At 56.9% G+C, this 20,806-nt stretch overlaps 15 non-coding genes across 15 annotated transcripts; 8 read left to right on the top strand and 7 right to left on the bottom strand.

The window, feature by feature from the left end:
* Positions 1-1,528: 1,528 nt before the first annotated feature.
* Positions 1,529-1,698, top strand: LOC138236743 (U1 spliceosomal RNA). The gene has a single exon (XR_011188811.1). It is a non-coding gene; the product is annotated as a U1 spliceosomal RNA (small nuclear RNA).
* A 635-nt stretch (positions 1,699-2,333) lies between these two features.
* Positions 2,334-2,452, bottom strand: LOC138236712 (5S ribosomal RNA). The gene has a single exon (XR_011188781.1). It is a non-coding gene; the product is annotated as a 5S ribosomal RNA (ribosomal RNA).
* A 1,784-nt stretch (positions 2,453-4,236) lies between these two features.
* On the top strand, positions 4,237-4,400 carry LOC138236742 (U1 spliceosomal RNA). The gene has a single exon (XR_011188810.1). It is a non-coding gene; the product is annotated as a U1 spliceosomal RNA (small nuclear RNA).
* Positions 4,401-5,036: 636 nt separating this feature from the next.
* On the bottom strand, positions 5,037-5,155 carry LOC138236708 (5S ribosomal RNA). Its single transcript, XR_011188778.1, has one exon. It is a non-coding gene; the product is annotated as a 5S ribosomal RNA (ribosomal RNA).
* A 1,807-nt stretch (positions 5,156-6,962) lies between these two features.
* On the top strand, positions 6,963-7,126 carry LOC138236735 (U1 spliceosomal RNA). The gene has a single exon (XR_011188803.1). It is a non-coding gene; the product is annotated as a U1 spliceosomal RNA (small nuclear RNA).
* A 636-nt stretch (positions 7,127-7,762) lies between these two features.
* LOC138236716 (5S ribosomal RNA) lies at positions 7,763-7,881 on the bottom strand. Its single transcript, XR_011188785.1, has one exon. It is a non-coding gene; the product is annotated as a 5S ribosomal RNA (ribosomal RNA).
* A 1,807-nt stretch (positions 7,882-9,688) lies between these two features.
* LOC138236741 (U1 spliceosomal RNA) lies at positions 9,689-9,852 on the top strand. The gene has a single exon (XR_011188809.1). It is a non-coding gene; the product is annotated as a U1 spliceosomal RNA (small nuclear RNA).
* Positions 9,853-10,488: 636 nt separating this feature from the next.
* LOC138236696 (5S ribosomal RNA) lies at positions 10,489-10,607 on the bottom strand. Its single transcript, XR_011188767.1, has one exon. It is a non-coding gene; the product is annotated as a 5S ribosomal RNA (ribosomal RNA).
* Positions 10,608-12,414: 1,807 nt separating this feature from the next.
* On the top strand, positions 12,415-12,578 carry LOC138236732 (U1 spliceosomal RNA). The gene has a single exon (XR_011188799.1). It is a non-coding gene; the product is annotated as a U1 spliceosomal RNA (small nuclear RNA).
* A 636-nt stretch (positions 12,579-13,214) lies between these two features.
* LOC138236685 (5S ribosomal RNA) lies at positions 13,215-13,333 on the bottom strand. Its single transcript, XR_011188756.1, has one exon. It is a non-coding gene; the product is annotated as a 5S ribosomal RNA (ribosomal RNA).
* Positions 13,334-15,140: 1,807 nt separating this feature from the next.
* Positions 15,141-15,304, top strand: LOC138236731 (U1 spliceosomal RNA). The gene has a single exon (XR_011188798.1). It is a non-coding gene; the product is annotated as a U1 spliceosomal RNA (small nuclear RNA).
* A 636-nt stretch (positions 15,305-15,940) lies between these two features.
* LOC138236673 (5S ribosomal RNA) lies at positions 15,941-16,059 on the bottom strand. Its single transcript, XR_011188745.1, has one exon. It is a non-coding gene; the product is annotated as a 5S ribosomal RNA (ribosomal RNA).
* Positions 16,060-17,834: 1,775 nt separating this feature from the next.
* LOC138236736 (U1 spliceosomal RNA) lies at positions 17,835-17,998 on the top strand. Its single transcript, XR_011188804.1, has one exon. It is a non-coding gene; the product is annotated as a U1 spliceosomal RNA (small nuclear RNA).
* A 636-nt stretch (positions 17,999-18,634) lies between these two features.
* On the bottom strand, positions 18,635-18,753 carry LOC138236661 (5S ribosomal RNA). The gene has a single exon (XR_011188734.1). It is a non-coding gene; the product is annotated as a 5S ribosomal RNA (ribosomal RNA).
* A 1,788-nt stretch (positions 18,754-20,541) lies between these two features.
* Positions 20,542-20,705, top strand: LOC138236734 (U1 spliceosomal RNA). The gene has a single exon (XR_011188802.1). It is a non-coding gene; the product is annotated as a U1 spliceosomal RNA (small nuclear RNA).
* Positions 20,706-20,806: the final 101 nt, after the last annotated feature.

Here is a 20,806-nt window from a genome sequence, read left to right as displayed (position 1 = left end):
GGTAAAGACATCTCTATACATGGATGACGTCACCCTGCTCCTCTCTGACAATGCCTCAATTAGCAGAGCTCTGCAGTGCTGTGATCGTTTCTCTTTGGCTTCCTCCGCAAAATTTAACAAATCTAAGAGTGAGATTTTTTATCAGAACTGGAGGGAGCCAAAAGAAGGACATGATCTCAGGCTGCAAGAGAAGAGAATTAAGGTCCTGGGGGTGTATTTTGGAGAAGAGATGGGAACAGTAAATTGGCAGAACAAATTGCCAATCTTAAACAAAAAACTGATGCAATGGAAGGACCGAGACCTCACCATGACAGGGAAGGTGCTGGTCATCAAAGCCGAGCTCTTGCCTGTCTTGAATTTTCTGGCTTCTACCTTCCCAATCCCACACCGTGTTGCGGCGGTGATGAGGAGATTGATGTTTCAATTTCTATGGGGTGGGAAGCAGGAAAGACTCAGAAGGGAAATAATGTACAGGCCGCTACCCTCAGGGGGGAAGTCTGTCCCAGATATTGCTACGAAGCTGCTGTGCATTTTCCTGGCCTCTGTGCTGAGAGGCTTTGCAACAGCACCTGCAGCGCGTACCTGGACTTATTTTTCCAGGCTCTGGGTAGGTAGGGAGGTGTTCAGAGTGTGGGGTGTCAGACCCAAGCTGGACGTCCCACTCTCTGACACATGCCCTGCAATTTATGGGACAGTTAAAAGTTTTCTAAGATCTCACCCAATTGGCCATATTCCCCTCCGAGATGTCAGCGTCCAAAAACTGGAAGATTTCGTTGCACCCCAGAACAATAGGCAGACCCATGTGGGCATTTTAACATCAGCCCAAACAAGGAAGGTGTGGAAACACACATCCTCTAAGTTTCTGTGCAACATTCACAGAGATTTAGCCTGGAGTGTCGTCCACCAGTGCTTACCGGTACGAACTTTCTTGTACCGTAGGGGCCTCACCCCCAGCCCTCGCTGCGTTAGGGTGGGCTGCGGCGAGGAGGAGACTGTATCCCATCTCCTGTGGTCCTGCTTTTTTGCTAAGGCCTTCTGGGCACAGTTTGAAGATTGGTTGCTGGCTCTCTCGCCCCAATTTACCCTGACCGCTGCTTTCGTCATATACGGCATCTCTCCTGTCAAACTTCCTCCTGACATGTTTGACAGGATCTGGGCCGTGGTGAACAGTGGGAAAGTTGCCCTGTGGAGAGTGAGGAACATGGGGCTGTTCAAAGGCATCGAGATCCCAGTCAAGGCAGCAGGTAGCCTGGCCCTGTTCATCACCCGAGAGAACTATTACCTCAGAGATCTGTGGAGAGAAGGGAGGGAGGAAGCAGAAAATCTGTGGGAAATAGAGAGCATAGGTCAATATCTCAAGAAACTGTGAAAAACATTATCAAGTTTAAGTAAAGAATGTGATTTGCACCAGAAAAAAAGAAAATTGTTGCTATGTAACTGTTACCATGTCAAAATGTAATGAGATGTGATCATATATACTGTTTTAAGTATGTATATGAATGTAAAGCTTTCTGATTTGTGATGTCCTGTATTTTTTTGTGAAAAGAAAATAAAGTTCTTAAAAATCGAAATCGGTTCACCCAGGGCGAGGCTCGGCCATTGCACTCCGGCTGTGCTGACCCCTGCGAATTCCCCAAATGTGGGAATCTCGACTGCATAATTTCTGGTAGTGGGGGACTGCGTTCGCGCTCTCCCCTGATGTGCTTGGTCCAAAATCAGATACGGGAGGGTTAGGACACCACGAGCTGCGTGGCTGCGGAAGGATCCCGGTTCGACAGGAGTGGACGCCGCTGCTGGTTCTCGCTGGCTTTTAGTTAGGGGTCCGGAGAAGCATCTCAAGCTAGTTCCACTACTCCTTCCGGACGTTCATTCCCTTTTCAAAGTCAGTCGTTTTGCTGTAGTCTGCGTTCTTTAGGCTGATTATCGAGGTTAGCCTTTATTTGGTCATGGGGGGCCTCGGTACTGTATGCTGAGTCTAAAGACAGTTTCACCCGTTTTCTGATTGCTCGGTTCTGTACCAGTGCAGACATGAAAACAGTGAATGGCTGTACCTCTACTGTATCCGTGCTCAATGAATGAAATCGGTAACAAATGAATATATGTCTAGTTATACGAAAAACGAGTGGTTTATCGACTCATCTTCATTTGCAGATTTAGAGGCAGCTTCGATATTCGTTTTACAGACGGGTTTTTTTTTTTGAATATGGGTCACACACATGCCACAGCAACAAAACATCTCTAGAGATGAGGCTATAGATCACCTTTCCATCCTGCAGGTTTTCCTCCCAAAGCCTACGGCACCAACGGCGACCCCTGCTGGCCGGGAGAGCAAAAGCTTACAGCACCTGGTATTCCCAGGCAGTCTCCCATCCAAGTACTAACCAGGCCCGACGCTGCTTAGCTTCCGAGATCAGACGAGATCGGGCGTGTTCAGGGTGGTGTGGCCGTAAGCAAAAGCCCCGCCGCCTGACTCGCTACTTGAAGCTGTGTGTGGCGGGGGTTCCGTGCCCCCCGAGCGGGACTGAAGGATCGTTCGTGTGCAACTCTTTGGAAAGGAGCTGCTTTCCAAATCGCATTGCGTGCCTGGATATTGGCGAATGCGCTCCCTTGTGTTGACTCGTCCCGCACTGGAGGAGGACAAACAATCTGCACGGAGGAGCACCAGGCAAGTCTTCACCAGACAAAAACCTCCAGTGCACAGCACTCTGGAAACATTTCGGGGCTTTCGCGTGTTTATTTCAGCACGTAAAGCGCACCGGTCCAACACGTCGGCCAGGCGCGCGGCGCCTCCGCCCTCTTGTGGCCTTGCGGCATCAGAGCAAGAGGCTCCTTCTCGCTGCCCTTCCGCTGTGTTGCAGGGCCCCGAGAGGGAACCCGGAGCGCGCACTTTGTGGGGGGCGGGGGACCGCGTTCGCGCTCTGCCCCCGGTCTCTTGCGCGAGTACTAAATCTCACGGACAGGGGGGCCTCGTCATTGATTGATACAGGTGAGACGGGGATTAGGAGGAGACCCCGACTGATGGGTAAAGGGGAGCACTAACACCAGAGGGACACCCCCGGCGTCTCTTTTTGAGAGACGCCCTGGGGTTTCCTAATGGCCAAGGAGGGTCGGGACCTCGGTTTGACCTCTGTGCAGCAGAGTGTCGCCATCAGGAGGCTGGGGCGTAAGAGAGCCACACAGCCCGCAGGGTGAGCGCTCCCTACTGGTCCCAGTCACACCTCTTGCAGGAGCAGCAGCAACCGGAGCTTTTCCGGGGTGGAATCTCCCATCCGGGTGCCGGCCAGGCTCACACCTGCTGGGCTGCCCCGGGGGTGAGCCCAGTCGAGAGTCGCAGGGCCAGATCTAGTCACCGGGGAGAAACGATACAAGTGAAGGATTGCTCGGCTCTCGGCACTTGAAAAGACCGACAAATGTCTCGTTCCCACCGGAGCTGAATGTACCCGCATGTGTGGTGTCGTCTTCTTCCCCCGCCCCGCTGTGTTTGCTGTATTGTCTCTGAAGCCGGCCCCCCCGAGACGAGACGGGCTGTTCCTGTGCCCCAATTAACACTTTACAGGTGCCATTCCCCGGCATTGTGGCCATTGTCGGTGCTCACACGCGATAAGATAAGGCGGAGGAGAGCGGGGCATGCCCAGCGGCAGACATTCAAGGAGGGGGCAGTGCGAGGTGAGGTGAGGTGCGACACGCCGGAGCCCCGACGCAGCTAATGCGGAGCACTTGTTGGACTGGCATCGAAAGGACGTGTGCGCACGGAGCGAGCCTTCCCTGCGGCGGAGCGTGGGAACTTTCTCCCCCCCTCCCGCTGCAGGAGTTGTGTGCACTGCAGCGGTGCTGAGAGAAAAGCACAGAAGGCAGCAGGCTCTGGAGAGCAGGTAAGAGACGGAGCCTTGTGGGCAGGCGAGCAGGCCCGTTTTTTGGAAATTGCTGAAAAGGTTTGTTCGGTGTGTGGCAGGCGCACGTCGCGAGCTTGCGTGGCGATCTACCGGTCTGGAGTTATGCAAATGAGGCCGAATTGCATCCCGGGACATGCTGCGAATGCGCAACGGCGACTGCAGATGTGTAGGAAACGGCGCGCTCGTTTTCTCGTTTTGCCCACACTTTTGAGTGTTAGTGTGGCGTGTGAGTGTGTGAAAGAGTGGGCCCAGCAGGAGGCGGTGGCGTGCGGGGCGAGGAGGTGGCCTAGGCTGCGCGATTTGTGCTGTGGGTGCGGGCCGCTTGCAGGGGCCTGTTTAACTCATACTTACCTGGCAGGGGAGATACTTTGATCAAGAAGGAGGTTCACCCAGGGCGAGACTTGGCTATTGCACTCCGGCTGTGCTGACCCCTGCGAATTCCCCAAATGTGGGAATCTCGACTGCATAATTTCTGGTAGTGGGGGACTGCGTTCGTGCTCTCCCCTGATGTGCTTGGTCCAAAATCAGATACGGGAGGGTTAGGACACCACGAGCTGCGTGGCTGCGGAAGGATCCCGGTTCGACAGGAGTGGACGCCGCTGCTGGTTCTCGCTGGCTTTTAGTTAGGGGTCTGGAGAAGCATCTCAAGCTAGTTCCACTACTCCTTCCGGACGTTCATTCCCTTTTCAAAGTCAGTCGTTTTGCTGTAGTCTGCGTTCTTTAGGCTGATTATCGAGGTTAGCCTTTATTTGGTCATGGGGGGCCTCGGTACTGTATGCTGAGTCTAAAGACAGTTTCACCCGTTTTCTGATTGCTCGGTTCTGTACCAGTGCAGACATGTCAAACAGTGAATGGCTGTACCTCTACTGTATCCGTGCTCAATGAATGAAATCGGTAACAAATGAATATATGTCTAGTTATACGAAAAACGAGTGGTTTATCGACTCATCTTCATTTGCAGATTTAGAAGCAGCTTCGATATTCGTTTTACAGACGGGTTTTTTTTTTTGAATATGGGTCACACACATGCCACAGCAACAAAACATCTCTAGAGATGAGGCTATAGATCACCTTTCCATCCTGCAGGTTTTCCTCCCAAAGCCTACGGCACCAACGGCGACCCCTGCTGGCCGGGAGAGCAAAAGCTTACAGCACCTGGTATTCCCAGGCAGTCTCCCATCCAAGTACTAACCAGGCCCGACGCTGCTTAGCTTCCGAGATCAGACGAGATCGGGCGTGTTCAGGGTGGTGTGGCCGTAAGCGAAAGCCCCGGCGCCTGACTCGCTACTTGAAGCTGTGTGTGGCGGGGGTTCCGTGCCCCCCGAGCGGGACTGAAGGATCGTTCGTGTGCCACTCTTTGGAAAGGAGCTGCTTTCCAAATCGCATTGCGTGCCTGGATGTTGGCGAATGCGCTCCCTTGTGTTGGCACGTCCCGCACTGGAGGAGGACAAACAATCTGCACGGAGGAGCACCAGGCAAGTCTTCACCAGACAAAAACCTCCAGTGCACAGCACTCTGGAAACATTTCGGGGCTTTCGCGTGTTTATTTCAGCACGTAAAGCGCACCGGTCCAACACGTCGGCCGGGCGCGCGGCGCCTCCGCCCTCTTGTGGCCTTGCGGCGTCAGAGCAAGAGGCTCCTTCTCGCTGCCCTTCCGCTGTGTTGCAGGGCCCCGAGAGGGAACCCGGAGCGCGCACTTTGTGGGGGGCGGGGGACCGCGTTCGCGCTCTGCCCCCGGTCTCTTGCGCGAGTACTAAATCTCACGGACAGGGGGGCCTCGTCATTGATTGTTACAGGTGAGACGGGGATTAGGAGGAGACCCCGACTGATGGGTAAAGGGGAGCACTAACACCAGAGGGACACCCCCGGCGTCTCTTTTTGAGAGACGCCCTGGGGTTTCCTAATGGCCAAGGAGGGTCGGGACCTCGGTTTGACGCCTCCCCCGAAGGACGGCGCCTGTTTGTGCAGCAGAGTGTCGCCATCAGGAGGCTGGGGCGTAAGAGAGCCACACAGCCCGCAGGGTGAGCGCTCCCTACTGGTCCCAGTCACACCTCTTGCAGGAGCAGCAGCAACCGGAGTTTTTCCGGGGTGGAATCTCCCATCCGGGTGCCGGCCAGGCTCACACCTGCTGGGCTGCCCCGGGGGTGAGCCCAGTCGAGAGTCGCAGGGCCAGATCTAGTCACCGGGGAGAAACGATACAAGTGAAGGATTGCTCGGCTCTCGGCACTTGAAAAGACCGACAAATGTCTCGTTCCCGCCGGAGCTGAATGTACCCGCATGTGTGGTGTCGTCTTCTTCCCCCGCCCCGCTGTGTTTGCTGTATTGTCTCTGAAGCCGGCCCCCCCGAGACGAGACGGGCTGTTCCTGTGCCCCAATTAACACTTTACAGGTGCCATTCCCCGGCATTGTGGCCATTGTCGGTGCTCACACGCGATAAGATAAGGCGGAGGAGAGCGGGGCATGCCCAGCGGCAGACATTCAAGGAGGGGGCAGTGCGAGGTGAGGTGAGGTGCGACACGCCGGAGCCCCGACGCAGCTAATGCGGAGCACTTGTTGGACTGGCATCGAAAGGACGTGTGCGCACGGAGTGAGCCTTCCCTGCGGCGGAGCGTGGGAACTTTCTCCCCCCCTCCCGCTGCAGGAGTTGTGTGCACTGCAGCGGTGCCGAGAGAAAAGCACAGAAGGCAGCAGGCTCTGGAGAGCAGGTAAGAGACGGAGCCTTGTGGGCAGGCGAGCAGGCCCGTTTTTTGGAAATTGCTGAAAAGGTTTGTTCGGTGTGTGGCAGGCGCACGTCGCGAGCTTGCGTGGCGATCTGCCGGTCTGGAGTTATGCAAATGAGGCCGAATTGCATCCCGGGACATGCTGCGAATGCGCAACGGCGACTGCAGATGTGTAGGAAACGGCGCGCTCGTTTTCTCGTTTTGCCCACACTTTTGAGTGTTAGTGTGGCGTGTGAGTGTGTGAAAGAGTGGGCCCAGCAGGAGGCGGTGGCGTGCGGGGCGAGGAGGTGGCCTAGGCTGCGCGATTTGTGCTGTGGGTGCGGGCCGCTTGCAGGGGCCTGTTTAACTCATACTTACCTGGCAGGGGAGATACTTTGATCAAGAAGGAGGTTCACCCAGGGCGAGGCTTGGTCATTGCACTCCGGCTGTGCTGACCCCTGCGAATTCCCCAAATGTGGGAATCTCGACTGCATAATTTCTGGTAGTGGGGGACTGCGTTCGCGCTCTCCCCTGATGTGCTCGGTCCAAAATCAGATACGGGAGGGTTAGGACACCACGAGCTGCGTGGCTGCGGAAGGATCCCGGTTCGACAGGAGTGGACGCCGCTGCTGGTTCTCGCTGTCTTTTAGTTAGGGGTCCGGAGAAGCATCTCAAGCTAGTTCCACAACTCCTTCCGGACGTTCATTCCCTTTTCAAAGTCAGTCGTTTTGCTGTAGTCTGCGTTCTTTAGGCTGATTATCGAGGTTAGCCTTTATTTGGTCATGGGGGGCCTCGGTACTGTATGCTGAGTCTAAAGACAGTTTCACCCGTTTTCTGATTGCTCGGTTCTGTACCAGTGCAGACATGTCAAACAGTGAATGGCTGTACCTCTATTGTATCCGTGCTCAATGAATGAAATCGGTAACAAATGAATATATGTCTAGTTATACGGAAAACGAGTGGTTTATCGACTCATCTTCATTTGCAGATTTAGAGGCAGCTTCGATATTCGTTTTACAGACGGGTTTTTTTTTTTGAATATGGGTCACACACATGCCACAGCAACAAAACATCTCTAGAGATGAGGCTATAGATCACCTTTCCATCCTGCAGGTTTTCCTCCCAAAGCCTACGGCACCAACGGCGACCCCTGCTGGCCGGGAGAGCAAAAGCTTACAGCACCTGGTATTCCCAGGCAGTCTCCCATCCAAGTACTAACCAGGCCCGACGCTGCTTAGCTTCCGAGATCAGTCGAGATCGGGCGTGTTCAGGGTGGTGTGGCCGTAAGCGAAAGCCCCGGCGCCTGACTCGCTACTTGAAGCTGTGTGTGGCGGGGGTTCCGTGCCCCCCGAGCGGGACTGAAGGATCGTTCGTGTGCCACTCTTTGGAAAGGAGCTGCTTTCCAAATCGCATTGCGTGCCTGGATGTTGGCGAATGCGCTCCCTTGTGTTGGCACGTCCCGCACTGGAGGAGGACAAATAATCTGCACGGAGGAGCACCAGGCAAGTCTTCACCAGACAAAAACCTCCAGTGCACAGCACTCTGGAAACATTTCGGGGCTTTCGCGTGTTTATTTCAGCACGTAAAGCGCACCGGTCCAACACGTCGGCCGGGCGCGCGGCGCCTCCGCCCTCTTGTGGCCTTGCGGCGTCAGAGCAAGAGGCTCCTTCTCGCTGCCCTTCCGCTGTGTTGCAGGGCCCCGAGAGGGAACCCGGAGCGCACACTTTGTGGGGGGCGGGGGACCGCGTTCGCGCTCTGCCCCCGGTCTCTTGCGCGAGTACTAAATCTCACGGACAGGGGGGCCTCGTCATTGATTGTTACAGGTGAGACGGGGATTAGGAGGAGACCCCGACTGATGGGTAAAGGGGAGCACTAACACCAGAGGGACACCCCCGGCGTCTCTTTTTGAGAGACGCCCTGGGGTTTCCTAATGGCCAAGGAGGGTCGGGACCTCGGTTTGACGCCTCCCCCGAAGGACGGCGCCTGTTTGTGCAGCAGAGTGTCGCCATCAGGAGCCTGGGGCGTAAGAGAGCCACACAGCCCGCAGGGTGAGCGCTCCCTACTGGTCCCAGTCACACCTCTTGCAGGAGCAGCAGCAACCGGAGCTTTTCCGGGGTGGAATCTCCCATCCGGGTGCCGGCCAGGCTCACACCTGCTGGGCTGCCCCGGGGGTGAGCCCAGTCGAGAGTCGCAGGGCCAGATCTAGTCACCGGGGAGAAACGATACAAGTGAAGGATTGCTCGGCTCTCGGCACTTGAAAAGACCGACAAATGTCTCGTTCCCACCGGAGCTGAATGTACCCGCATGTGTGGTGTCGTCTTCTTCCCCCGCCCCGCTGTGTTTGCTGTATTGTCTCTGAAGCCGGCCCCCCCGAGACGAGACGGGCTGTTCCTGTGCCCCAATTAACACTTTACAGGTGCCATTCCCCGGCATTGTGGCCATTGTCGGTGCTCACACGCGATAAGATAAGGCGGAGGAGAGCGGGGCATGCCCAGCGGCAGACATTCAAGGAGGGGGCAGTGCGAGGTGAGGTGAGGTGCGACACGCCGGAGCCCCGACGCAGCTAATGCGGAGCACTTGTTGGACTGGCATCGAAAGGACGTGTGCGCACGGAGCGAGCCTTCCCTGCAGCGGAGCGTGGGAACTTTCTCCCCCCCTCCCGCTGCAGGAGTTGTGTGCACTGCAGCGGTGCTGAGAGAAAAGCACAGAAGGCAGCAGGCTCTGGAGAGCAGGTAAGAGACGGAGCCTTGTGGGCAGGCGAGCAGGCCCGTTTTTTGGAAATTGCTGAAAAGGTTTGTTCGGTGTGTGGCAGGCGCACGTCGCGAGCTTGCGTGGCGATCTACCGGTCTGGAGTTATGCAAATGAGGCCGAATTGCATCCCGGGACATGCTGCGAATGCGCAACGGCGACTGCAGATGTGTAGGAAACGGCGCGCTCGTTTTCTCGTTTTGCCCACACTTTTGAGTGTTAGTGTGGCGTGTGAGTGTGTGAAAGAGTGGGCCCAGCAGGAGGCGGTGGCGTGCGGGGCGAGGAGGTGGCCTAGGCTGCGCGATTTGTGCTGTGGGTGCGGGCCGCTTGCAGGGGCCTGTTTAACTCATACTTACCTGGCAGGGGAGATACTTTGATCAAGAAGGAGGTTCACCCAGGGTGAGACTTGGCCATTGCACTCCGGCTGTGCTGACCCCTGCGAATTCCCCAAATGTGGGAATCTCGACTGCATAATTTCTGGTAGTGGGGGACTGCGTTCGCGCTCTCCCCTGATGTGCTTGGTCCAAAATCAGATACGGGAGGGTTAGGACACCACGAGCTGCGTGGCTGCGGAAGGATCCCGGTTCGACAGGAGTGGACGCCGCTGCTGGTTCTCGCTGGCTTTTAGTTAGGGGTCCGGAGAAGCATCTCAAGCTAGTTCCACTACTCCTTCCGGACGTTCATTCCCTTTTCAAAGTCAGTCGTTTTGCTGTAGTCTGCGTTCTTTAGGCTGATTATCGAGGTTAGCCTTTATTTGGTCATGGGGGGCCTCGGTACTGTATGCTGAGTCTAAAGACAGTTTCACCCGTTTTCTGATTGCTCGGTTCTGTACCAGTGCAGACATGTCAAACAGTGAATGGCTGTACCTCTACTGTATCCGTGCTCAATGAATGAAATCGGTAACAAATGAATATATGTCTAGTTATACGAAAAACGAGTGGTTTATCGACTCATCTTCATTTGCAGATTTAGAAGCAGCTTCGATATTCGTTTTACAGACGGGTTTTTTTTTTTGAATATGGGTCACACACATGCCACAGCAACAAAACATCTCTAGAGATGAGGCTATAGATCACCTTTCCATCCTGCAGGTTTTCCTCCCAAAGCCTACGGCACCAACGGCGACCCCTGCTGGCCGGGAGAGCAAAAGCTTACAGCACCTGGTATTCCCAGGCAGTCTCCCATCCAAGTACTAACCAGGCCCGACGCTGCTTAGCTTCCGAGATCAGACGAGATCGGGCGTGTTCAGGGTGGTGTGGCCGTAAGCGAAAGCCCCGGCGCCTGACTCGCTACTTGAAGCTGTGTGTGGCGGGGGTTCCGTGCCCCCCGAGCGGGACTGAAGGATCGTTCGTGTGCCACTCTTTGGAAAGGAGCTGCTTTCCAAATCGCATTGCGTGCCTGGATGTTGGCGAATGCGCTCCCTTGTGTTGGCACGTCCCGCACTGGAGGAGGACAAACAATCTGCACGGAGGAGCACCAGGCAAGTCTTCACCAGACAAAAACCTCCAGTGCACAGCACTCTGGAAACATTTCGGGGCTTTCGCGTGTTTATTTCAGCACGTAAAGCGCACCGGTCCAACACGTCGGCCGGGCGCGCGGCGCCTCCGCCCTCTTGTGGCCTTGCGGCGTCAGAGCAAGAGGCTCCTTCTCGCTGCCCTTCCGCTGTGTTGCAGGGCCCCGAGAGGGAACCCGGAGCGCGCACTTTGTGGGGGGCGGGGGACCGCGTTCGCGCTCTGCCCCCGGTCTCTTGCGCGAGTACTAAATCTCACGGACAGGGGGGCCTCGTCATTGATTGTTACAGGTGAGACGGGGATTAGGAGGAGACCCCGACTGATGGGTAAAGGGGAGCACTAACACCAGAGGGACACCCCCGGCGTCTCTTTTTGAGAGACGCCCTGGGGTTTCCTAATGGCCAAGGAGGGTCGGGACCTCGGTTTGACGCCTCCCCCGAAGGACGGCGCCTGTTTGTGCAGCAGAGTGTCGCCATCAGGAGGCTGGGGCGTAAGAGAGCCACACAGCCCGCAGGGTGAGCGCTCCCTACTGGTCCCAGTCACACCTCTTGCAGGAGCAGCAGCAACCGGAGTTTTTCCGGGGTGGAATCTCCCATCCGGGTGCCGGCCAGGCTCACACCTGCTGGGCTGCCCCGGGGGTGAGCCCAGTCGAGAGTCGCAGGGCCAGATCTAGTCACCGGGGAGAAACGATACAAGTGAAGGATTGCTCGGCTCTCGGCACTTGAAAAGACCGACAAATGTCTCGTTCCCGCCGGAGCTGAATGTACCCGCATGTGTGGTGTCGTCTTCTTCCCCCGCCCCGCTGTGTTTGCTGTATTGTCTCTGAAGCCGGCCCCCCCGAGACGAGACGGGCTGTTCCTGTGCCCCAATTAACACTTTACAGGTGCCATTCCCCGGCATTGTGGCCATTGTCGGTGCTCACACGCGATAAGATAAGGCGGAGGAGAGCGGGGCATGCCCAACGGCAGACATTCAAGGAGGGGGCAGTGCGAGGTGAGGTGAGGTGCGACACGCCGGAGCCCCGACGCAGCTAATGCGGAGCACTTGTTGGACTGGCATCGAAAGGACGTGTGCGCACGGAGTGAGCCTTCCCTGCGGCGGAGCGTGGGAACTTTCTCCCCCCCTCCCGCTGCAGGAGTTGTGTGCACTGCAGCGGTGCCGAGAGAAAAGCACAGAAGGCAGCAGGCTCTGGAGAGCAGGTAAGAGACGGAGCCTTGTGGGCAGGCGAGCAGGCCCGTTTTTTGGAAATTGCTGAAAAGGTTTGTTCGGTGTGTGGCAGGCGCACGTCGCGAGCTTGCGTGGCGATCTGCCGGTCTGGAGTTATGCAAATGAGGCCGAATTGCATCCCGGGACATGCTGCGAATGCGCAACGGCGACTGCAGATGTGTAGGAAACGGCGCGCTCGTTTTCTCGTTTTGCCCACACTTTTGAGTGTTAGTGTGGCGTGTGAGTGTGTGAAAGAGTGGGCCCAGCAGGAGGCGGTGGCGTGCGGGGCGAGGAGGTGGCCTAGGCTGCGCGATTTGTGCTGTGGGTGCGGGCCGCTTGCAGGGGCCTGTTTAACTCATACTTACCTGGCAGGGGAGATACTTTGATCAAGAAGGAGGTTCACCCAGGGCGAGGCTTGGCCATTGCACTCCGGCTGTGCTGACCCCTGCGAATTCCCCAAATGTGGGAATCTCGACTGCATAATTTCTGGTAGTGGGGGACTGCGTTCGCGCTCTCCCCTGATGTGCTCGGTCCAAAATCAGATACGGGAGGGTTAGGACACCACGAGCTGCGTGGCTGCGGAAGGATCCCGGTTCGACAGGAGTGGACGCCGCTGCTGGTTCTCGCTGGCTTTTAGTTAGGGGTCCGGAGAAGCATCTCAAGCTAGTTCCACTACTCCTTCCGGACGTTCATTCCCTTTTCAAAGTCAGTCGTTTTGCTGTAGTCTGCGTTCTTTAGGCTGATTATCGAGGTTAGCCTTTATTTGGTCATGGGGGGCCTCGGTACTGTATGCTGAGTCTAAAGACAGTTTCACCCGTTTTCTGATTGCTCGGTTCTGTACCAGTGCAGACATGTCAAACAGTGAATGGCTGTACCTCTATTGTATCCGTGCTCAATGAATGAAATCGGTAACAAATGAATATATGTCTAGTTATACGGAAAACGAGTGGTTTATCGACTCATCTTCATTTGCAGATTTAGAGGCAGCTTCGATATTCGTTTTACAGACGGGTTTTTTTTTTTGAATATGGGTCACACACATGCCACAGCAACAAAACATCTCTAGAGATGAGGCTATAGATCACCTTTCCATCCTGCAGGTTTTCCTCCCAAAGCCTACGGCACCAACGGCGACCCCTGCTGGCCGGGAGAGCAAAAGCTTACAGCACCTGGTATTCCCAGGCAGTCTCCCATCCAAGTACTAACCAGGCCCGACGCTGCTTAGCTTCCGAGATCAGACGAGATCGGGCGTGTTCAGGGTGGTGTGGCCGTAAGCGAAAGCCCCGGCGCCTGACTCGCTACTTGAAGCTGTGTGTGGCGGGGGTTCCGTGCCCCCCGAGCGGGACTGAAGGATCGTTCGTGTGCCACTCTTTGGAAAGGAGCTGCTTTCCAAATCGCATTGCGTGCCTGGATGTTGGCGAATGCGCTCCCTTGTGTTGGCACGTCCCGCACTGGAGGAGGACAAATAATCTGCACGGAGGAGCACCAGGCAAGTCTTCACCAGACAAAAACCTCCAGTGCACAGCACTCTGGAAACATTTCGGGGCTTTCGCGTGTTTATTTCAGCACGTAAAGCGCACCGGTCCAACACGTCGGCCGGGCGCGCGGCGCCTCCGCCCTCTTGTGGCCTTGCGGCGTCAGAGCAAGAGGCTCCTTCTCGCTGCCCTTCCGCTGTGTTGCAGGGCCCCGAGAGGGAACCCGGAGCGCACACTTTGTGGGGGGCGGGGGACCGCGTTCGCGCTCTGCCCCCGGTCTCTTGCGCGAGTACTAAATCTCACGGACAGGGGGGCCTCGTCATTGATTGTTACAGGTGAGACGGGGATTAGGAGGAGACCCCGACTGATGGGTAAAGGGGAGCACTAACACCAGAGGGACACCCCCGGCGTCTCCTTTTGAGAGACGCCCTGGGGTTTCCTAATGGCCAAGGAGGGTCGGGACCTCGGTTTGACGCCTCCCCCGAAGGACGGCGCCTGTTTGTGCAGCAGAGTGTCGCCATCAGGAGCCTGGGGCGTAAGAGAGCCACACAGCCCGCAGGGTGAGCGCTCCCTACTGGTCCCAGTCACACCTCTTGCAGGAGCAGCAGCAACCGGAGCTTTTCCGGGGTGGAATCTCCCATCCGGGTGCCGGCCAGGCTCACACCTGCTGGGCTGCCCCGGGGGTGAGCCCAGTCGAGAGTCGCAGGGCCAGATCTAGTCACCGGGGAGAAACGATACAAGTGAAGGATTGCTCGGCTCTCGGCACTTGAAAAGACCGACAAATGTCTCGTTCCCGCCGGAGCTGAATGTACCCGCATGTGTGGTGTCGTCTTCTTCCCCCGCCCCGCTGTGTTTGCTGTATTGTCTCTGAAGCCGGCCCCCCCGAGACGAGACGGGCTGTTCCTGTGCCCCAATTAACACTTTACAGGTGCCATTCCCCGGCATTGTGGCCATTGTCGGTGCTCACACGCGATAAGATAAGGCGGAGGAGAGCGGGGCATGCCCAGCGGCAGACATTCAAGGAGGGGGTAGTGCGAGGTGAGGTGAGGTGCGACACGCCGGAGCCCCGACGCAGCTAATGCGGAGCACTTGTTGGACTGGCATCGAAAGGACGTGTGCGCACGGAGCGAGCCTTCCCTGCGGCGGAGCGTGGGAACTTTCTCCCCCCCTCCCGCTGCAGGAGTTGTGTGCACTGCAGCGGTGCCGAGAGAAAAGCACAGAAGGCAGCAGGCTCTGGAGAGCAGGTAAGAGACGGAGCCTTGTGGGCAGGCGAGCAGGCCCGTTTTTTGGAAATTGCTGAAAAGGTTTGTTCGGTGTGTGGCAGGCGCACGTCGCGAGCTTGCGTGGCGATCTGCCGGTCTGGAGTTATGCAAATGAGGTCGAATTGCATCCCGGGACATGCTGCGAATGCGCAACGGCGACTGCAGATGTGTAGGAAACGGCGCGCTCGTTTTCTCGTTTTGCCCACACTTTTGAGTGTTAGTGTGGCGTGTGAGTGTGTGAAAGAGTGGGCCCAGCAGGAGGCGGTGGCGTGCGGGGCGAGGAGGTGGCCTAGGCTGCGCGATTTGTGCTGTGGGTGCGGGCCGCTTGCAGGGGCCTGTTTAACTCATACTTACCTGGCAGGGGAGATACTTTGATCAAGAAGGAGGTTCACCCAGGGCGAGGCTTGGCCATTGCACTCCGGCTGTGCTGACCCCTGCGAATTCCCCAAATGTGGGAATCTCGACTGCATAATTTCTGGTAGTGGGGGACTGCGTTCGCGCTCTCCCCTGATGTGCTTGGTCCAAAATCAGATACGGGAGGGTTAGGACACCACGAGCTGCGTGGCTGCGGAAGGATCCCGGTTCGACAGGAGTGGACGCCGCTGCTGGTTCTCGCTGGCTTTTAGTTAGGGGTCCGGAGAAGCATCTCAAGCTAGTTCCACTACTCCTTCCGGACGTTCATTCCCTTTTCAAAGTCAGTCGTTTTGCTGTAGTCTGCGTTCTTTAGGCTGATTATCGAGGTTAGCCTTTATTTGGTCATGGGGGGCCTCGGTACTGTATGCTGAGTCTAAAGACAGTTTCACCCGTTTTCTGATTGCTCGGTTCTGTACCAGTGCAGACATGTCAAACAGTGAATGGCTGTACCTCTACTGTATCCATGCTCAATGAATGAAATCGGTAACAAATGAATATATGTCTAGTTATACGAAAAACGAGTGGTTTATCGACTCATCTTCATTTGCAGATTTAGAAGCAGCTTCGATATTCGTTTTACAGACGGGTTTTTTTTTTTGAATATGGGTCACACACATGCCACAGCAACAAAACATCTCTAGAGATGAGGCTATAGATCACCTTTCCATCCTGCAGGTTTTCCTCCCAAAGCCTACGGCACCAACGGCGACCCCTGCTGGCCGGGAGAGCAAAAGCTTACAGCACCTGGTATTCCCAGGCAGTCTCCCATCCAAGTACTAACCAGGCCCGACGCTGCTTAGCTTCCGAGATCAGACGAGATCGGGCGTGTTCAGGGTGGTGTGGCCGTAAGCAAAAGCCCCGGCGCCTGACTCGCTACTTGAAGCTGTGTGTGGCGGGGGTTCCGTGCCCCCCGAGCGGGACTGAAGGATCGTTCGTGTGCAACTCTTTGGAAAGGAGCTGCTTTCCAAATCGCATTGCGTGCCTGGATGTTGGCGAATGCGCTCCCTTGTGTTGGCTCGTCCCGCACTGGAGGAGGACAAACAATCTGCACGGAGGAGCACCAGGCAAGCCTTCACCAGACAAAAACCTCCAGTGCACAGCACTCTGGAAACATTTCGGGGCTTTCGCGTGTTTATTTCAGCACGTAAAGCGCACCGGTCCAACACGTCGGCTGGGCGCGCGGCGCCTCCGCCCTCTTGTGGCCTTGCGGCGTCAGAGCAAGAGGCTCCTTCTCGCTGCCCTTCCGCTGTGTTGCAGGACCCGGAGCGCGCACTTTGTGGGGGGCGGGGGACCGCGTTCGCGCTCTGCCCCCGGTCTCTTGCGCGAGTACTAAATCTCACGGACAGGGGGGCCTCGTCATTGATTGTTACAGGTGAGACGGGGATTAGGAGGAGACCCCAACTGATGGGTAAAGGGGAGCACTAACACCAGAGGGACACCCCCGGCGTCTCTTTTTGAGAGACGCCCTGGGGTTTCCTAATGGCCAAGGAGGGTCGGGACCTCGGTTTGACCTCTGTTTGTGCAGCAGAGTGTCGCCATCAGGAGGCTGGGGCGTAAGAGAGCCACACAGCCCGCAGGGTGAGCGCTCCCTACTGGTCCCAGTCACACCTCTTGCAGGAGCAGCAGCAACCGGAGCTTTTCCGGGGTGGAATCTCCCATCCGGGTGCCGGCCAGGCTCACACCTGCTGGGCTGCCCCGGGGGTGAGCCCGGTCGAGAGTCGCAGGGCCAGATCTAGTCACCGGGGAGAAACGATACAAGTGAAGGATTGCTCGGCTCTCGGCACTTGAAAAGACCGACAAATGTCTCGTTCCCGCCGGAGCTGAATGTACCCGCATGTGTGGTGTCGTCTTCTTCCCCCGCCCCGCTGTGTTTGCTGTATTGTCTCTGAAGCCGGCCCCCCCGAGACGAGACGGGCTGTTCCTGTGCCCCAATTAACACTTTACAGGTGCCATTCCCCGGCATTGTGGCCATTGTCGGTGCTCACACGCGATAAGATAAGGCGGAGGAGAGCAGGGCATGCCCAGCGGCAGACATTCAAGGAGGGGGCAGTGCGAGGTGAGGTGAGGTGCGACACGCCGGAGCCCCGACGCAGCTAATGCGGAGCACTTGTTGGACTGGCATCGAAACGACGTGTGCGCACGGAGCGAGCCTTCCCTGCGGCGGAGCGTGGGAACTTTCTCCCCCCCTCCCGCTGCAGGAGTTGTGTGCACTGCAGCGGTGCCGAGAGAAAAGCAAAGAAGGCAGCAGGCTCTGGAGAGCAGGTAAGAGACGGAGCCTTGTGGGCAGGCGAGCAGGCCCGTTTTTTGGAAATTGCTGAAAAGGTTTGTTCGGTGTGTGGCAGGCGCACGTCGCGAGCTTGCGTGGCGATCTGCCGGTCTGGAGTTATGCAAATGAGGCCGAATTGCATCCCGGGACATGCTGCGAATGCGCAACGGCGACTGCAGATGTGTAGGAAACGGCGCGCTCGTTTTCTCGTTTTGCCCACACTTTTGAGTGTTAGTGTGGCGTGTGAGTGTGTGAAAGAGTGGGACCAGCAGGAGGCGATGGCGTGCGGGGCGAGGAGGTGGCCTAGGCTGCGCGATTTGTGCTGTGGGTGCGGGCCGCTTGCAGGGGCCTGTTTAACTCATACTTACCTGGCAGGGGAGATACCTTGATCAAGAAGGAGGTTCACCCAGAGCGAGGCTTGGCCATTGCACTCCGGCTGTGCTGACCCCTGCGAATTCCCCAAATGTGGGAATCTCGACTGCATAATTTCTGGTAGTGGGGGACTGCGTTCGCGCTCTCCCCTGATGTGCTTGGTCCAAAATCAGATACGGGAGGGTTAGGACACCACGAGCTGCGTGGCTGCGGAAGGATCCCGGTTCGACAGGAGTGGACGCCGCTGCTGGTTCTCGCTGGCTTTCAGTTAGGGGTCCGGAGAAGCATCTCAAGCTAGTTCCACTACTCCTTCCGGACGTTCATTCCCTTTTCAAAGTCAGTCGTTTTGCTGTAGTCTGCGTTCTTTAGGCTGATTATCGAGGTTAGCCTTTATTTGGTCATGGGGGGCCTCGGTACTGTATGCTGAGTCTAAAGACAGTTTCACCCGTTTTCTGATTGCTCGGTTCTGTACCAGTGCAGACATGTCAAACAGTGAATGGCTGTACCTCTACTGTATCCGTGCTCAATGAATGAAATCGGTAACAAATGAATATATGTCTAGTTATACGAAAAACGAGTGGTTTATCGACTCATCTTCATTTGCAGATTTAGAGGCAGCTTCGATATTCGTTTTACAGACGGGTTTTTTTTTTTGAATATGGGTCACACACATGCCACAGCAACAAAACATCTCTAGAGATGAGGCTATAGATCACCTTTCCATCCTGCAGGTTTTCCTCCCAAAGCCTACGGCACCAACGGCGACCCCTGCTGGTCGGGAGAGCAAAAGCTTACAGCACCTGGTATTCCCAGGCAGTCTCCCATCCAAGTACTAACCAGGCCCGACGCTGCTTAGCTTCCGAGATCAGACGAGATCGGGCGTGTTCAGGGTGGTGTGGCCGTAAGCGAAAGCCCCGGCGCCTGACTCGCTACTTGAAGCTGTGTGTGGCGGGGGTTCCGTGCCCCCCGAGCGGGACTGAAGGATCGTTCGTGTGCAACTCTTTGGAAAGGAGCTGCTTTCCAAATCGCATTGCGTGCCTGGATGTTGGCGAATGCGCTCCCTTGTGTTGGCTCGTCCCGCACTGGAGGAGGACAAACAATCTGCACGGAGGAGCACCAGGCAAGTCTTCACCAGACAAAAACCTCCAGTGCACAGCACTCTGGAAACATTTCGGGGCTTTCGCGTGTTTATTTCAGCACGTAAAGCGCACCGGTCCAACACGTCGGCCGGGCGCGCGGCGCCTCCGCCCTCTTGTGGCCTTGCGGCATCAGAGCAAGAGGCTCCTTCTCGCTGCCCTTCCGCTGTGTTGCAGGGCCCCGAGAGGGAACCCGGAGCGTGCACTTTGTGGGGGGCGGGGGACCGCGTTCGCGCTCTGCCCCCGGTCTCTTGCGCGAGTACTAAATCTCACGGACAGGGGGGCCTCGTCATTGATTGTTACAGGTGAGACGGGGATTAGGAGGAGACCCCGACTGATGGGTAAAGGGGAGCACTAACACCAGAGGGACACCCCCGGCGTCTCTTTTTGAGAGACGCCCTGGGGTTTCCTAATGGCCAAGGAGGGTCGGGACCTCGGTTTGACCTCTGTTTGTGCAGCAGAGTGTCGCCATCAGGAGGCTGGGGCGTAAGAGAGCCACACAGCCCGCAGGGTGAGCGCTCCCTACTGGTCCCAGTCACACCTCTTGCAGGAGCAGCAGCAACCGGAGCTTTTCCGGGGTGGAATCTCCCATCCGGGTGCCGGCCAGGCTCACACCTGCTGGGCTGCCCCGGGGGTGAGCCCGGTCGAGAGTCGCAGGGCCAGATCTAGTCACCGGGGAGAAACGATACAAGTGAAGGATTGCTCGGCTCTCGGCACTTGAAAAGACCGACAAATGTCTCGTTCCCGCCGGAGCTGAATGTACCCGCATGTGTGGTGTCGTCTTCTTCCCCCGCCCCGCTGTGTTTGCTGTATTGTCTCTGAAGCCGGCCCCCCCGAGACGAGACGGGCTGTTCCTGTGCCCCAATTAACACTTTACAGGTGCCATTCCCCGGCATTGTGGCCATTGTCGGTGCTCACACGCGATAAGATAAGGCGGAGGAGAGCGGGGCATGCCCAGCGGCAGACATTCAAGGAGGGGGCAGTGCGAGGTGAGCTGAGGTGCGACACGCCGGAGCCCCGACGCAGCTAATGCGGAGCACTTGTTGGACTGGCATCGAAAGGACGTGTGCGCACGGAGCGAGCCTTCCCTGCGGCGGAGCGCGGGAACTTTCTCCCCCCCTCCCGCTGCAGGAGTTGTGTGCACTGCAGCGGTGCCGAGAGAAAAGCACAGAAGGCAGCAGGCTCTGGAGAGCAGGTAAGAGACGGAGCCTTGTGGGCAGGCGAGCAGGCCCGTTTTTTGGAAATTGCTGAAAAGGTTTGTTCGGTGTGTGGCAGGCGCACGTCGCGAGCTTGCGTGGCGATCTGCCGGTCTGGAGTTAAGCAAATGAGGCCGAATTGCATCCCGGGACATGCTGCGAATGCGCAACGGCGACTGCAGATGTGTAGGAAACGGCGCGCTCGTTTTCTCGTTTTGCCCACACTTTTGAGTGTTAGTGTGGCGTGTGAGTGTGTGAAAGAGTGGGCCCAGCAGGAGGCGGTGGCGTGCGGGGCGAGGAGGTGGCCTAGGCTGCGCGATTTGTGCTGTGGGTGCGGGCCGCTTGCAGGGGCCTGTTTAACTCATACTTACCTGGCAGGGGAGATACCTTGATCAAGAAGGAGGTTCACCCAGGGCGAGGCTCGGCTATTGCACTCCGGCTGTGCTGACCCCTGCGAATTCCCCAAATGTGGGAATCTCGACTGCATAATTTCTGGTAGTGGGGGACTGCGTTTGCGCTCTCCCCTGATGTGCTTGGTCCAAAATCAGATACGGGAGGGTTAGGACACCACGAGCTGCGTGGCTGCGGAAGGATCCCGGTTCGACAGGAGTGGACGCCGCTGCTGGAT

Source organism: Lepisosteus oculatus, unplaced genomic scaffold (genome assembly GCF_040954835.1).
Source record: "Lepisosteus oculatus isolate fLepOcu1 unplaced genomic scaffold, fLepOcu1.hap2 HAP2_SCAFFOLD_93, whole genome shotgun sequence".
In the NCBI taxonomy this organism is placed as follows: domain Eukaryota; kingdom Metazoa; phylum Chordata; class Actinopteri; order Semionotiformes; family Lepisosteidae; genus Lepisosteus; species Lepisosteus oculatus.
Note: the sequence above shows the minus strand (reverse complement) of the source record. Positions and strands in the feature narration are given on the sequence as shown.